At 57.1% G+C, this 10,336-nt stretch overlaps 24 non-coding genes across 24 annotated transcripts; all 24 read left to right on the forward strand.

Moving 5' to 3' along the window:
- The first annotated feature begins 58 nt into the window (after window positions 1–58).
- On the forward strand, window positions 59–249 carry LOC146964421 (U2 spliceosomal RNA). Its single transcript, XR_015034925.1, has one exon. It is a non-coding gene; the product is annotated as a U2 spliceosomal RNA (small nuclear RNA).
- Window positions 250–631: 382 nt separating this feature from the next.
- On the forward strand, window positions 632–748 carry LOC146964422 (U5 spliceosomal RNA). Its single transcript, XR_015034833.1, has one exon. It is a non-coding gene; the product is annotated as a U5 spliceosomal RNA (small nuclear RNA).
- Window positions 749–912: 164 nt separating this feature from the next.
- Window positions 913–1,103, forward strand: LOC146964423 (U2 spliceosomal RNA). The gene has a single exon (XR_015034926.1). It is a non-coding gene; the product is annotated as a U2 spliceosomal RNA (small nuclear RNA).
- Window positions 1,104–1,486: 383 nt separating this feature from the next.
- LOC146964424 (U5 spliceosomal RNA) lies at window positions 1,487–1,603 on the forward strand. Its single transcript, XR_015034834.1, has one exon. It is a non-coding gene; the product is annotated as a U5 spliceosomal RNA (small nuclear RNA).
- A 164-nt stretch (window positions 1,604–1,767) lies between these two features.
- On the forward strand, window positions 1,768–1,958 carry LOC146964425 (U2 spliceosomal RNA). Its single transcript, XR_015034927.1, has one exon. It is a non-coding gene; the product is annotated as a U2 spliceosomal RNA (small nuclear RNA).
- Window positions 1,959–2,341: 383 nt separating this feature from the next.
- Window positions 2,342–2,458, forward strand: LOC146964426 (U5 spliceosomal RNA). The gene has a single exon (XR_015034836.1). It is a non-coding gene; the product is annotated as a U5 spliceosomal RNA (small nuclear RNA).
- A 164-nt stretch (window positions 2,459–2,622) lies between these two features.
- LOC146964427 (U2 spliceosomal RNA) lies at window positions 2,623–2,813 on the forward strand. The gene has a single exon (XR_015034928.1). It is a non-coding gene; the product is annotated as a U2 spliceosomal RNA (small nuclear RNA).
- Window positions 2,814–3,196: 383 nt separating this feature from the next.
- On the forward strand, window positions 3,197–3,313 carry LOC146964428 (U5 spliceosomal RNA). The gene has a single exon (XR_015034837.1). It is a non-coding gene; the product is annotated as a U5 spliceosomal RNA (small nuclear RNA).
- Window positions 3,314–3,477: 164 nt separating this feature from the next.
- LOC146964429 (U2 spliceosomal RNA) lies at window positions 3,478–3,668 on the forward strand. Its single transcript, XR_015034929.1, has one exon. It is a non-coding gene; the product is annotated as a U2 spliceosomal RNA (small nuclear RNA).
- Window positions 3,669–4,051: 383 nt separating this feature from the next.
- On the forward strand, window positions 4,052–4,168 carry LOC146964430 (U5 spliceosomal RNA). Its single transcript, XR_015034838.1, has one exon. It is a non-coding gene; the product is annotated as a U5 spliceosomal RNA (small nuclear RNA).
- A 164-nt stretch (window positions 4,169–4,332) lies between these two features.
- LOC146964431 (U2 spliceosomal RNA) lies at window positions 4,333–4,523 on the forward strand. Its single transcript, XR_015034930.1, has one exon. It is a non-coding gene; the product is annotated as a U2 spliceosomal RNA (small nuclear RNA).
- Window positions 4,524–4,906: 383 nt separating this feature from the next.
- Window positions 4,907–5,023, forward strand: LOC146964432 (U5 spliceosomal RNA). The gene has a single exon (XR_015034839.1). It is a non-coding gene; the product is annotated as a U5 spliceosomal RNA (small nuclear RNA).
- Window positions 5,024–5,187: 164 nt separating this feature from the next.
- Window positions 5,188–5,378, forward strand: LOC146964433 (U2 spliceosomal RNA). The gene has a single exon (XR_015034931.1). It is a non-coding gene; the product is annotated as a U2 spliceosomal RNA (small nuclear RNA).
- Window positions 5,379–5,761: 383 nt separating this feature from the next.
- On the forward strand, window positions 5,762–5,878 carry LOC146964434 (U5 spliceosomal RNA). The gene has a single exon (XR_015034840.1). It is a non-coding gene; the product is annotated as a U5 spliceosomal RNA (small nuclear RNA).
- Window positions 5,879–6,042: 164 nt separating this feature from the next.
- On the forward strand, window positions 6,043–6,233 carry LOC146964435 (U2 spliceosomal RNA). Its single transcript, XR_015034932.1, has one exon. It is a non-coding gene; the product is annotated as a U2 spliceosomal RNA (small nuclear RNA).
- Window positions 6,234–6,616: 383 nt separating this feature from the next.
- On the forward strand, window positions 6,617–6,733 carry LOC146964436 (U5 spliceosomal RNA). The gene has a single exon (XR_015034841.1). It is a non-coding gene; the product is annotated as a U5 spliceosomal RNA (small nuclear RNA).
- Window positions 6,734–6,897: 164 nt separating this feature from the next.
- On the forward strand, window positions 6,898–7,088 carry LOC146964437 (U2 spliceosomal RNA). The gene has a single exon (XR_015034933.1). It is a non-coding gene; the product is annotated as a U2 spliceosomal RNA (small nuclear RNA).
- Window positions 7,089–7,471: 383 nt separating this feature from the next.
- Window positions 7,472–7,588, forward strand: LOC146964438 (U5 spliceosomal RNA). The gene has a single exon (XR_015034842.1). It is a non-coding gene; the product is annotated as a U5 spliceosomal RNA (small nuclear RNA).
- A 164-nt stretch (window positions 7,589–7,752) lies between these two features.
- On the forward strand, window positions 7,753–7,943 carry LOC146964439 (U2 spliceosomal RNA). The gene has a single exon (XR_015034935.1). It is a non-coding gene; the product is annotated as a U2 spliceosomal RNA (small nuclear RNA).
- A 383-nt stretch (window positions 7,944–8,326) lies between these two features.
- On the forward strand, window positions 8,327–8,443 carry LOC146964440 (U5 spliceosomal RNA). Its single transcript, XR_015034843.1, has one exon. It is a non-coding gene; the product is annotated as a U5 spliceosomal RNA (small nuclear RNA).
- A 164-nt stretch (window positions 8,444–8,607) lies between these two features.
- LOC146964441 (U2 spliceosomal RNA) lies at window positions 8,608–8,798 on the forward strand. Its single transcript, XR_015034936.1, has one exon. It is a non-coding gene; the product is annotated as a U2 spliceosomal RNA (small nuclear RNA).
- A 383-nt stretch (window positions 8,799–9,181) lies between these two features.
- LOC146964442 (U5 spliceosomal RNA) lies at window positions 9,182–9,298 on the forward strand. The gene has a single exon (XR_015034844.1). It is a non-coding gene; the product is annotated as a U5 spliceosomal RNA (small nuclear RNA).
- A 164-nt stretch (window positions 9,299–9,462) lies between these two features.
- On the forward strand, window positions 9,463–9,653 carry LOC146964443 (U2 spliceosomal RNA). The gene has a single exon (XR_015034937.1). It is a non-coding gene; the product is annotated as a U2 spliceosomal RNA (small nuclear RNA).
- A 383-nt stretch (window positions 9,654–10,036) lies between these two features.
- On the forward strand, window positions 10,037–10,153 carry LOC146964444 (U5 spliceosomal RNA). The gene has a single exon (XR_015034845.1). It is a non-coding gene; the product is annotated as a U5 spliceosomal RNA (small nuclear RNA).
- Window positions 10,154–10,336: the final 183 nt, after the last annotated feature.

Here is a 10,336-nt window from a genome sequence, read left to right on the forward strand (position 1 = left end):
CCGCGTCGAGTGGGGTCCGGCCCCAGAGCTGTGCTCGGAAATCAGACGCTTGGGTCCCATCGCTTCTCGGCCTTTTGGCTAAGATCAAGTGTAGTATCTGTTCTTATCAGTTTAATATCTGATATGTCCTCTACCCGAGGACAACATATTAAACGGATTTTTGCCACCGGGAGCTGAAAAAGGGGCTTGCTCCGTTCACTCCACGCATCGACCCGGCATTGCAGTGTCGCCGGGAACGGTGCACCCTTCTCTCGCCTTGTTGAAAACCAAGCCATGGCCAAACACAGACTTTCAGATGGCACTTTGCACGTGGCTCAAAGGAAGGGCCTCAAGTGGCCTGGCAGCTTTCACCAGGTGCCGCTGGTGCTTTTGCACAAACCAGTCCAAGCAAAGTGCGTCCTCCCCAGCCCGCCTGCCTGCCTGCCAAACGTCAGACTTTTCCCAGCCTGCCCAGGCTCTTATCTCCGAGACCCCGTTGGTCAGAGCCTGTGAGAGCATGGGGAGGGCTGGGGGATCGGGGGCGGCAGCTGGGATTCGGATTCGGCACTCGGCAGGCAACCAGAAGCCAACCGCGAGGGTGGAGACTGGGACAGATAGGGTCCTGGGCTGCCTGGGAGGAGACGGGCTCTACCGACTCTGGCTTCTCTTCATAACGCACAAGTCTTTCGCCTTTTACTAAAGACTTCCGTGGAGAGGAACACCAACGAGTTCAAGCTATTTTTGGGAGGCTCTGCCGTACGGCCGAGCCCTTTGAGTTTGTGAAAAGTCAATCGGCAGCGAGGGCTGCGCAGTGGAGAAGTTGGGCGGAGGGGCTATAATGCAGCCAGTCTGGCTTTTGTGTCACCGACAGGGAACCGCGTCGAGTGGGGTCCGGCCCCAGAGCTGTGCTCGGAAATCAGACGCTTGGGTCCCATCGCTTCTCGGCCTTTTGGCTAAGATCAAGTGTAGTATCTGTTCTTATCAGTTTAATATCTGATATGTCCTCTACCCGAGGACAACATATTAAACGGATTTTTGCCACCGGGAGCTGAAAAAGGGGCTTGCTCCGTTCACTCCACGCATCGACCCGGCATTGCAGTGTCGCCGGGAACGGTGCACCCTTCTCTCGCCTTGTTGAAAACCAAGCCATGGCCAAACACAGACTTTCAGATGGCACTTTGCACGTGGCTCAAAGGAAGGGCCTCAAGTGGCCTGGCAGCTTTCACCAGGTGCCGCTGGTGCTTTTGCACAAACCAGTCCAAGCAAAGTGCGTCCTCCCCAGCCCGCCTGCCTGCCTGCCAAACGTCAGACTTTTCCCAGCCTGCCCAGGCTCTTATCTCCGAGACCCCGTTGGTCAGAGCCTGTGAGAGCATGGGGAGGGCTGGGGGATCGGGGGCGGCAGCTGGGATTCGGGATTCGGCACTCGGCAGGCAACCAGAAGCCAACCGCGAGGGTGGAGACTGGGACAGATAGGGTCCTGGGCTGCCTGGGAGGAGACGGGCTCTACCGACTCTGGCTTCTCTTCATAACGCACAAGTCTTTCGCCTTTTACTAAAGACTTCCGTGGAGAGGAACACCAACGAGTTCAAGCTATTTTTGGGAGGCTCTGCCGTACGGCCGAGCCCTTTGAGTTTGTGAAAAGTCAATCGGCAGCGAGGGCTGCGCAGTGGAGAAGTTGGGCGGAGGGGCTATAATGCAGCCAGTCTGGCTTTTGTGTCACCGACAGGGAACCGCGTCGAGTGGGGTCCGGCCCCAGAGCTGTGCTCGGAAATCAGACGCTTGGGTCCCATCGCTTCTCGGCCTTTTGGCTAAGATCAAGTGTAGTATCTGTTCTTATCAGTTTAATATCTGATATGTCCTCTACCCGAGGACAACATATTAAACGGATTTTTGCCACCGGGAGCTGAAAAAGGGGCTTGCTCCGTTCACTCCACGCATCGACCCGGCATTGCAGTGTCGCCGGGAACGGTGCACCCTTCTCTCGCCTTGTTGAAAACCAAGCCATGGCCAAACACAGACTTTCAGATGGCACTTTGCACGTGGCTCAAAGGAAGGGCCTCAAGTGGCCTGGCAGCTTTCACCAGGTGCCGCTGGTGCTTTTGCACAAACCAGTCCAAGCAAAGTGCGTCCTCCCCAGCCCGCCTGCCTGCCTGCCAAACGTCAGACTTTTCCCAGCCTGCCCAGGCTCTTATCTCCGAGACCCCGTTGGTCAGAGCCTGTGAGAGCATGGGGAGGGCTGGGGGATCGGGGGCGGCAGCTGGGATTCGGGATTCGGCACTCGGCAGGCAACCAGAAGCCAACCGCGAGGGTGGAGACTGGGACAGATAGGGTCCTGGGCTGCCTGGGAGGAGACGGGCTCTACCGACTCTGGCTTCTCTTCATAACGCACAAGTCTTTCGCCTTTTACTAAAGACTTCCGTGGAGAGGAACACCAACGAGTTCAAGCTATTTTTGGGAGGCTCTGCCGTACGGCCGAGCCCTTTGAGTTTGTGAAAAGTCAATCGGCAGCGAGGGCTGCGCAGTGGAGAAGTTGGGCGGAGGGGCTATAATGCAGCCAGTCTGGCTTTTGTGTCACCGACAGGGAACCGCGTCGAGTGGGGTCCGGCCCCAGAGCTGTGCTCGGAAATCAGACGCTTGGGTCCCATCGCTTCTCGGCCTTTTGGCTAAGATCAAGTGTAGTATCTGTTCTTATCAGTTTAATATCTGATATGTCCTCTACCCGAGGACAACATATTAAACGGATTTTTGCCACCGGGAGCTGAAAAAGGGGCTTGCTCCGTTCACTCCACGCATCGACCCGGCATTGCAGTGTCGCCGGGAACGGTGCACCCTTCTCTCGCCTTGTTGAAAACCAAGCCATGGCCAAACACAGACTTTCAGATGGCACTTTGCACGTGGCTCAAAGGAAGGGCCTCAAGTGGCCTGGCAGCTTTCACCAGGTGCCGCTGGTGCTTTTGCACAAACCAGTCCAAGCAAAGTGCGTCCTCCCCAGCCCGCCTGCCTGCCTGCCAAACGTCAGACTTTTCCCAGCCTGCCCAGGCTCTTATCTCCGAGACCCCGTTGGTCAGAGCCTGTGAGAGCATGGGGAGGGCTGGGGGATCGGGGGCGGCAGCTGGGATTCGGGATTCGGCACTCGGCAGGCAACCAGAAGCCAACCGCGAGGGTGGAGACTGGGACAGATAGGGTCCTGGGCTGCCTGGGAGGAGACGGGCTCTACCGACTCTGGCTTCTCTTCATAACGCACAAGTCTTTCGCCTTTTACTAAAGACTTCCGTGGAGAGGAACACCAACGAGTTCAAGCTATTTTTGGGAGGCTCTGCCGTACGGCCGAGCCCTTTGAGTTTGTGAAAAGTCAATCGGCAGCGAGGGCTGCGCAGTGGAGAAGTTGGGCGGAGGGGCTATAATGCAGCCAGTCTGGCTTTTGTGTCACCGACAGGGAACCGCGTCGAGTGGGGTCCGGCCCCAGAGCTGTGCTCGGAAATCAGACGCTTGGGTCCCATCGCTTCTCGGCCTTTTGGCTAAGATCAAGTGTAGTATCTGTTCTTATCAGTTTAATATCTGATATGTCCTCTACCCGAGGACAACATATTAAACGGATTTTTGCCACCGGGAGCTGAAAAAGGGGCTTGCTCCGTTCACTCCACGCATCGACCCGGCATTGCAGTGTCGCCGGGAACGGTGCACCCTTCTCTCGCCTTGTTGAAAACCAAGCCATGGCCAAACACAGACTTTCAGATGGCACTTTGCACGTGGCTCAAAGGAAGGGCCTCAAGTGGCCTGGCAGCTTTCACCAGGTGCCGCTGGTGCTTTTGCACAAACCAGTCCAAGCAAAGTGCGTCCTCCCCAGCCCGCCTGCCTGCCTGCCAAACGTCAGACTTTTCCCAGCCTGCCCAGGCTCTTATCTCCGAGACCCCGTTGGTCAGAGCCTGTGAGAGCATGGGGAGGGCTGGGGGATCGGGGGCGGCAGCTGGGATTCGGGATTCGGCACTCGGCAGGCAACCAGAAGCCAACCGCGAGGGTGGAGACTGGGACAGATAGGGTCCTGGGCTGCCTGGGAGGAGACGGGCTCTACCGACTCTGGCTTCTCTTCATAACGCACAAGTCTTTCGCCTTTTACTAAAGACTTCCGTGGAGAGGAACACCAACGAGTTCAAGCTATTTTTGGGAGGCTCTGCCGTACGGCCGAGCCCTTTGAGTTTGTGAAAAGTCAATCGGCAGCGAGGGCTGCGCAGTGGAGAAGTTGGGCGGAGGGGCTATAATGCAGCCAGTCTGGCTTTTGTGTCACCGACAGGGAACCGCGTCGAGTGGGGTCCGGCCCCAGAGCTGTGCTCGGAAATCAGACGCTTGGGTCCCATCGCTTCTCGGCCTTTTGGCTAAGATCAAGTGTAGTATCTGTTCTTATCAGTTTAATATCTGATATGTCCTCTACCCGAGGACAACATATTAAACGGATTTTTGCCACCGGGAGCTGAAAAAGGGGCTTGCTCCGTTCACTCCACGCATCGACCCGGCATTGCAGTGTCGCCGGGAACGGTGCACCCTTCTCTCGCCTTGTTGAAAACCAAGCCATGGCCAAACACAGACTTTCAGATGGCACTTTGCACGTGGCTCAAAGGAAGGGCCTCAAGTGGCCTGGCAGCTTTCACCAGGTGCCGCTGGTGCTTTTGCACAAACCAGTCCAAGCAAAGTGCGTCCTCCCCAGCCCGCCTGCCTGCCTGCCAAACGTCAGACTTTTCCCAGCCTGCCCAGGCTCTTATCTCCGAGACCCCGTTGGTCAGAGCCTGTGAGAGCATGGGGAGGGCTGGGGGATCGGGGGCGGCAGCTGGGATTCGGGATTCGGCACTCGGCAGGCAACCAGAAGCCAACCGCGAGGGTGGAGACTGGGACAGATAGGGTCCTGGGCTGCCTGGGAGGAGACGGGCTCTACCGACTCTGGCTTCTCTTCATAACGCACAAGTCTTTCGCCTTTTACTAAAGACTTCCGTGGAGAGGAACACCAACGAGTTCAAGCTATTTTTGGGAGGCTCTGCCGTACGGCCGAGCCCTTTGAGTTTGTGAAAAGTCAATCGGCAGCGAGGGCTGCGCAGTGGAGAAGTTGGGCGGAGGGGCTATAATGCAGCCAGTCTGGCTTTTGTGTCACCGACAGGGAACCGCGTCGAGTGGGGTCCGGCCCCAGAGCTGTGCTCGGAAATCAGACGCTTGGGTCCCATCGCTTCTCGGCCTTTTGGCTAAGATCAAGTGTAGTATCTGTTCTTATCAGTTTAATATCTGATATGTCCTCTACCCGAGGACAACATATTAAACGGATTTTTGCCACCGGGAGCTGAAAAAGGGGCTTGCTCCGTTCACTCCACGCATCGACCCGGCATTGCAGTGTCGCCGGGAACGGTGCACCCTTCTCTCGCCTTGTTGAAAACCAAGCCATGGCCAAACACAGACTTTCAGATGGCACTTTGCACGTGGCTCAAAGGAAGGGCCTCAAGTGGCCTGGCAGCTTTCACCAGGTGCCGCTGGTGCTTTTGCACAAACCAGTCCAAGCAAAGTGCGTCCTCCCCAGCCCGCCTGCCTGCCTGCCAAACGTCAGACTTTTCCCAGCCTGCCCAGGCTCTTATCTCCGAGACCCCGTTGGTCAGAGCCTGTGAGAGCATGGGGAGGGCTGGGGGATCGGGGGCGGCAGCTGGGATTCGGGATTCGGCACTCGGCAGGCAACCAGAAGCCAACCGCGAGGGTGGAGACTGGGACAGATAGGGTCCTGGGCTGCCTGGGAGGAGACGGGCTCTACCGACTCTGGCTTCTCTTCATAACGCACAAGTCTTTCGCCTTTTACTAAAGACTTCCGTGGAGAGGAACACCAACGAGTTCAAGCTATTTTTGGGAGGCTCTGCCGTACGGCCGAGCCCTTTGAGTTTGTGAAAAGTCAATCGGCAGCGAGGGCTGCGCAGTGGAGAAGTTGGGCGGAGGGGCTATAATGCAGCCAGTCTGGCTTTTGTGTCACCGACAGGGAACCGCGTCGAGTGGGGTCCGGCCCCAGAGCTGTGCTCGGAAATCAGACGCTTGGGTCCCATCGCTTCTCGGCCTTTTGGCTAAGATCAAGTGTAGTATCTGTTCTTATCAGTTTAATATCTGATATGTCCTCTACCCGAGGACAACATATTAAACGGATTTTTGCCACCGGGAGCTGAAAAAGGGGCTTGCTCCGTTCACTCCACGCATCGACCCGGCATTGCAGTGTCGCCGGGAACGGTGCACCCTTCTCTCGCCTTGTTGAAAACCAAGCCATGGCCAAACACAGACTTTCAGATGGCACTTTGCACGTGGCTCAAAGGAAGGGCCTCAAGTGGCCTGGCAGCTTTCACCAGGTGCCGCTGGTGCTTTTGCACAAACCAGTCCAAGCAAAGTGCGTCCTCCCCAGCCCGCCTGCCTGCCTGCCAAACGTCAGACTTTTCCCAGCCTGCCCAGGCTCTTATCTCCGAGACCCCGTTGGTCAGAGCCTGTGAGAGCATGGGGAGGGCTGGGGGATCGGGGGCGGCAGCTGGGATTCGGGATTCGGCACTCGGCAGGCAACCAGAAGCCAACCGCGAGGGTGGAGACTGGGACAGATAGGGTCCTGGGCTGCCTGGGAGGAGACGGGCTCTACCGACTCTGGCTTCTCTTCATAACGCACAAGTCTTTCGCCTTTTACTAAAGACTTCCGTGGAGAGGAACACCAACGAGTTCAAGCTATTTTTGGGAGGCTCTGCCGTACGGCCGAGCCCTTTGAGTTTGTGAAAAGTCAATCGGCAGCGAGGGCTGCGCAGTGGAGAAGTTGGGCGGAGGGGCTATAATGCAGCCAGTCTGGCTTTTGTGTCACCGACAGGGAACCGCGTCGAGTGGGGTCCGGCCCCAGAGCTGTGCTCGGAAATCAGACGCTTGGGTCCCATCGCTTCTCGGCCTTTTGGCTAAGATCAAGTGTAGTATCTGTTCTTATCAGTTTAATATCTGATATGTCCTCTACCCGAGGACAACATATTAAACGGATTTTTGCCACCGGGAGCTGAAAAAGGGGCTTGCTCCGTTCACTCCACGCATCGACCCGGCATTGCAGTGTCGCCGGGAACGGTGCACCCTTCTCTCGCCTTGTTGAAAACCAAGCCATGGCCAAACACAGACTTTCAGATGGCACTTTGCACGTGGCTCAAAGGAAGGGCCTCAAGTGGCCTGGCAGCTTTCACCAGGTGCCGCTGGTGCTTTTGCACAAACCAGTCCAAGCAAAGTGCGTCCTCCCCAGCCCGCCTGCCTGCCTGCCAAACGTCAGACTTTTCCCAGCCTGCCCAGGCTCTTATCTCCGAGACCCCGTTGGTCAGAGCCTGTGAGAGCATGGGGAGGGCTGGGGGATCGGGGGCGGCAGCTGGGATTCGGGATTCGGCACTCGGCAGGCAACCAGAAGCCAACCGCGAGGGTGGAGACTGGGACAGATAGGGTCCTGGGCTGCCTGGGAGGAGACGGGCTCTACCGACTCTGGCTTCTCTTCATAACGCACAAGTCTTTCGCCTTTTACTAAAGACTTCCGTGGAGAGGAACACCAACGAGTTCAAGCTATTTTTGGGAGGCTCTGCCGTACGGCCGAGCCCTTTGAGTTTGTGAAAAGTCAATCGGCAGCGAGGGCTGCGCAGTGGAGAAGTTGGGCGGAGGGGCTATAATGCAGCCAGTCTGGCTTTTGTGTCACCGACAGGGAACCGCGTCGAGTGGGGTCCGGCCCCAGAGCTGTGCTCGGAAATCAGACGCTTGGGTCCCATCGCTTCTCGGCCTTTTGGCTAAGATCAAGTGTAGTATCTGTTCTTATCAGTTTAATATCTGATATGTCCTCTACCCGAGGACAACATATTAAACGGATTTTTGCCACCGGGAGCTGAAAAAGGGGCTTGCTCCGTTCACTCCACGCATCGACCCGGCATTGCAGTGTCGCCGGGAACGGTGCACCCTTCTCTCGCCTTGTTGAAAACCAAGCCATGGCCAAACACAGACTTTCAGATGGCACTTTGCACGTGGCTCAAAGGAAGGGCCTCAAGTGGCCTGGCAGCTTTCACCAGGTGCCGCTGGTGCTTTTGCACAAACCAGTCCAAGCAAAGTGCGTCCTCCCCAGCCCGCCTGCCTGCCTGCCAAACGTCAGACTTTTCCCAGCCTGCCCAGGCTCTTATCTCCGAGACCCCGTTGGTCAGAGCCTGTGAGAGCATGGGGAGGGCTGGGGGATCGGGGGCGGCAGCTGGGATTCGGGATTCGGCACTCGGCAGGCAACCAGAAGCCAACCGCGAGGGTGGAGACTGGGACAGATAGGGTCCTGGGCTGCCTGGGAGGAGACGGGCTCTACCGACTCTGGCTTCTCTTCATAACGCACAAGTCTTTCGCCTTTTACTAAAGACTTCCGTGGAGAGGAACACCAACGAGTTCAAGCTATTTTTGGGAGGCTCTGCCGTACGGCCGAGCCCTTTGAGTTTGTGAAAAGTCAATCGGCAGCGAGGGCTGCGCAGTGGAGAAGTTGGGCGGAGGGGCTATAATGCAGCCAGTCTGGCTTTTGTGTCACCGACAGGGAACCGCGTCGAGTGGGGTCCGGCCCCAGAGCTGTGCTCGGAAATCAGACGCTTGGGTCCCATCGCTTCTCGGCCTTTTGGCTAAGATCAAGTGTAGTATCTGTTCTTATCAGTTTAATATCTGATATGTCCTCTACCCGAGGACAACATATTAAACGGATTTTTGCCACCGGGAGCTGAAAAAGGGGCTTGCTCCGTTCACTCCACGCATCGACCCGGCATTGCAGTGTCGCCGGGAACGGTGCACCCTTCTCTCGCCTTGTTGAAAACCAAGCCATGGCCAAACACAGACTTTCAGATGGCACTTTGCACGTGGCTCAAAGGAAGGGCCTCAAGTGGCCTGGCAGCTTTCACCAGGTGCCGCTGGTGCTTTTGCACAAACCAGTCCAAGCAAAGTGCGTCCTCCCCAGCCCGCCTGCCTGCCTGCCAAACGTCAGACTTTTCCCAGCCTGCCCAGGCTCTTATCTCCGAGACCCCGTTGGTCAGAGCCTGTGAGAGCATGGGGAGGGCTGGGGGATCGGGGGCGGCAGCTGGGATTCGGGATTCGGCACTCGGCAGGCAACCAGAAGCCAACCGCGAGGGTGGAGACTGGGACAGATAGGGTCCTGGGCTGCCTGGGAGGAGACGGGCTCTACCGACTCTGGCTTCTCTTCATAACGCACAAGTCTTTCGCCTTTTACTAAAGACTTCCGTGGAGAGGAACACCAACGAGTTCAAGCTATTTTTGGGAGGCTCTGCCGTACGGCCGAGCCCTTTGAGTTTGTGAAAAGTCAATCGGCAGCGAGGGCTGCGCAGTGGAGAAGTTGGGCGGAGGGGCTATAATGCAGCCAGTCTGGCTTTTGTGTCACCGACAGGGAACCGCGTCGAGTGGGGTCCGGCCCCAGAGCTGTGCTCGGAAATCAGACGCTTGGGTCCCATCGCTTCTCGGCCTTTTGGCTAAGATCAAGTGTAGTATCTGTTCTTATCAGTTTAATATCTGATATGTCCTCTACCCGAGGACAACATATTAAACGGATTTTTGCCACCGGGAGCTGAAAAAGGGGCTTGCTCCGTTCACTCCACGCATCGACCCGGCATTGCAGTGTCGCCGGGAACGGTGCACCCTTCTCTCGCCTTGTTGAAAACCAAGCCATGGCCAAACACAGACTTTCAGATGGCACTTTGCACGTGGCTCAAAGGAAGGGCCTCAAGTGGCCTGGCAGCTTTCACCAGGTGCCGCTGGTGCTTTTGCACAAACCAGTCCAAGCAAAGTGCGTCCTCCCCAGCCCGCCTGCCTGCCTGCCAAACGTCAGACTTTTCCCAGCCTGCCCAGGCTCTTATCTCCGAGACCCCGTTGGTCAGAGCCTGTGAGAGCATGGGGAGGGCTGGGGGATCGGGGGCGGCAGCTGGGATTCGGGATTCGGCACTCGGCAGGCAACCAGAAGCCAACCGCGAGGGTGGAGACTGGGACAGATAGGGTCCTGGGCTGCCTGGGAGGAGACGGGCTCTACCGACTCTGGCTTCTCTTCATAACGCACAAGTCTTTCGCCTTTTACTAAAGACTTCCGTGGAGAGGAACACCAACGAGTTCAAGCTATTTTTGGGAGGCTCTGCCGTACGGCCGAGCCCTTTGAGTTTGTGAAAAGTCAATCGGCAGCGAGGGCTGCGCAGTGGAGAAGTTGGGCGGAGGGGCTATAATGCAGCCAGTCTGGCTTTTGTGTCACCGACAGGGAACCGCGTCGAGTGGGGTCCGGCCCCAGAGCTGTGCTCGGAAATCAGACGCTTGGGTCCCATCGCTTCTCGGCCTTTTG

The sequence above is a fragment of the Trachurus japonicus genome, chromosome 22 (assembly GCF_045865225.1).
Source record: "Trachurus japonicus isolate A0001 chromosome 22, Traja_1.0".
Classification (NCBI taxonomy): Eukaryota; Metazoa; Chordata; class Actinopteri; order Carangiformes; family Carangidae; genus Trachurus; species Trachurus japonicus.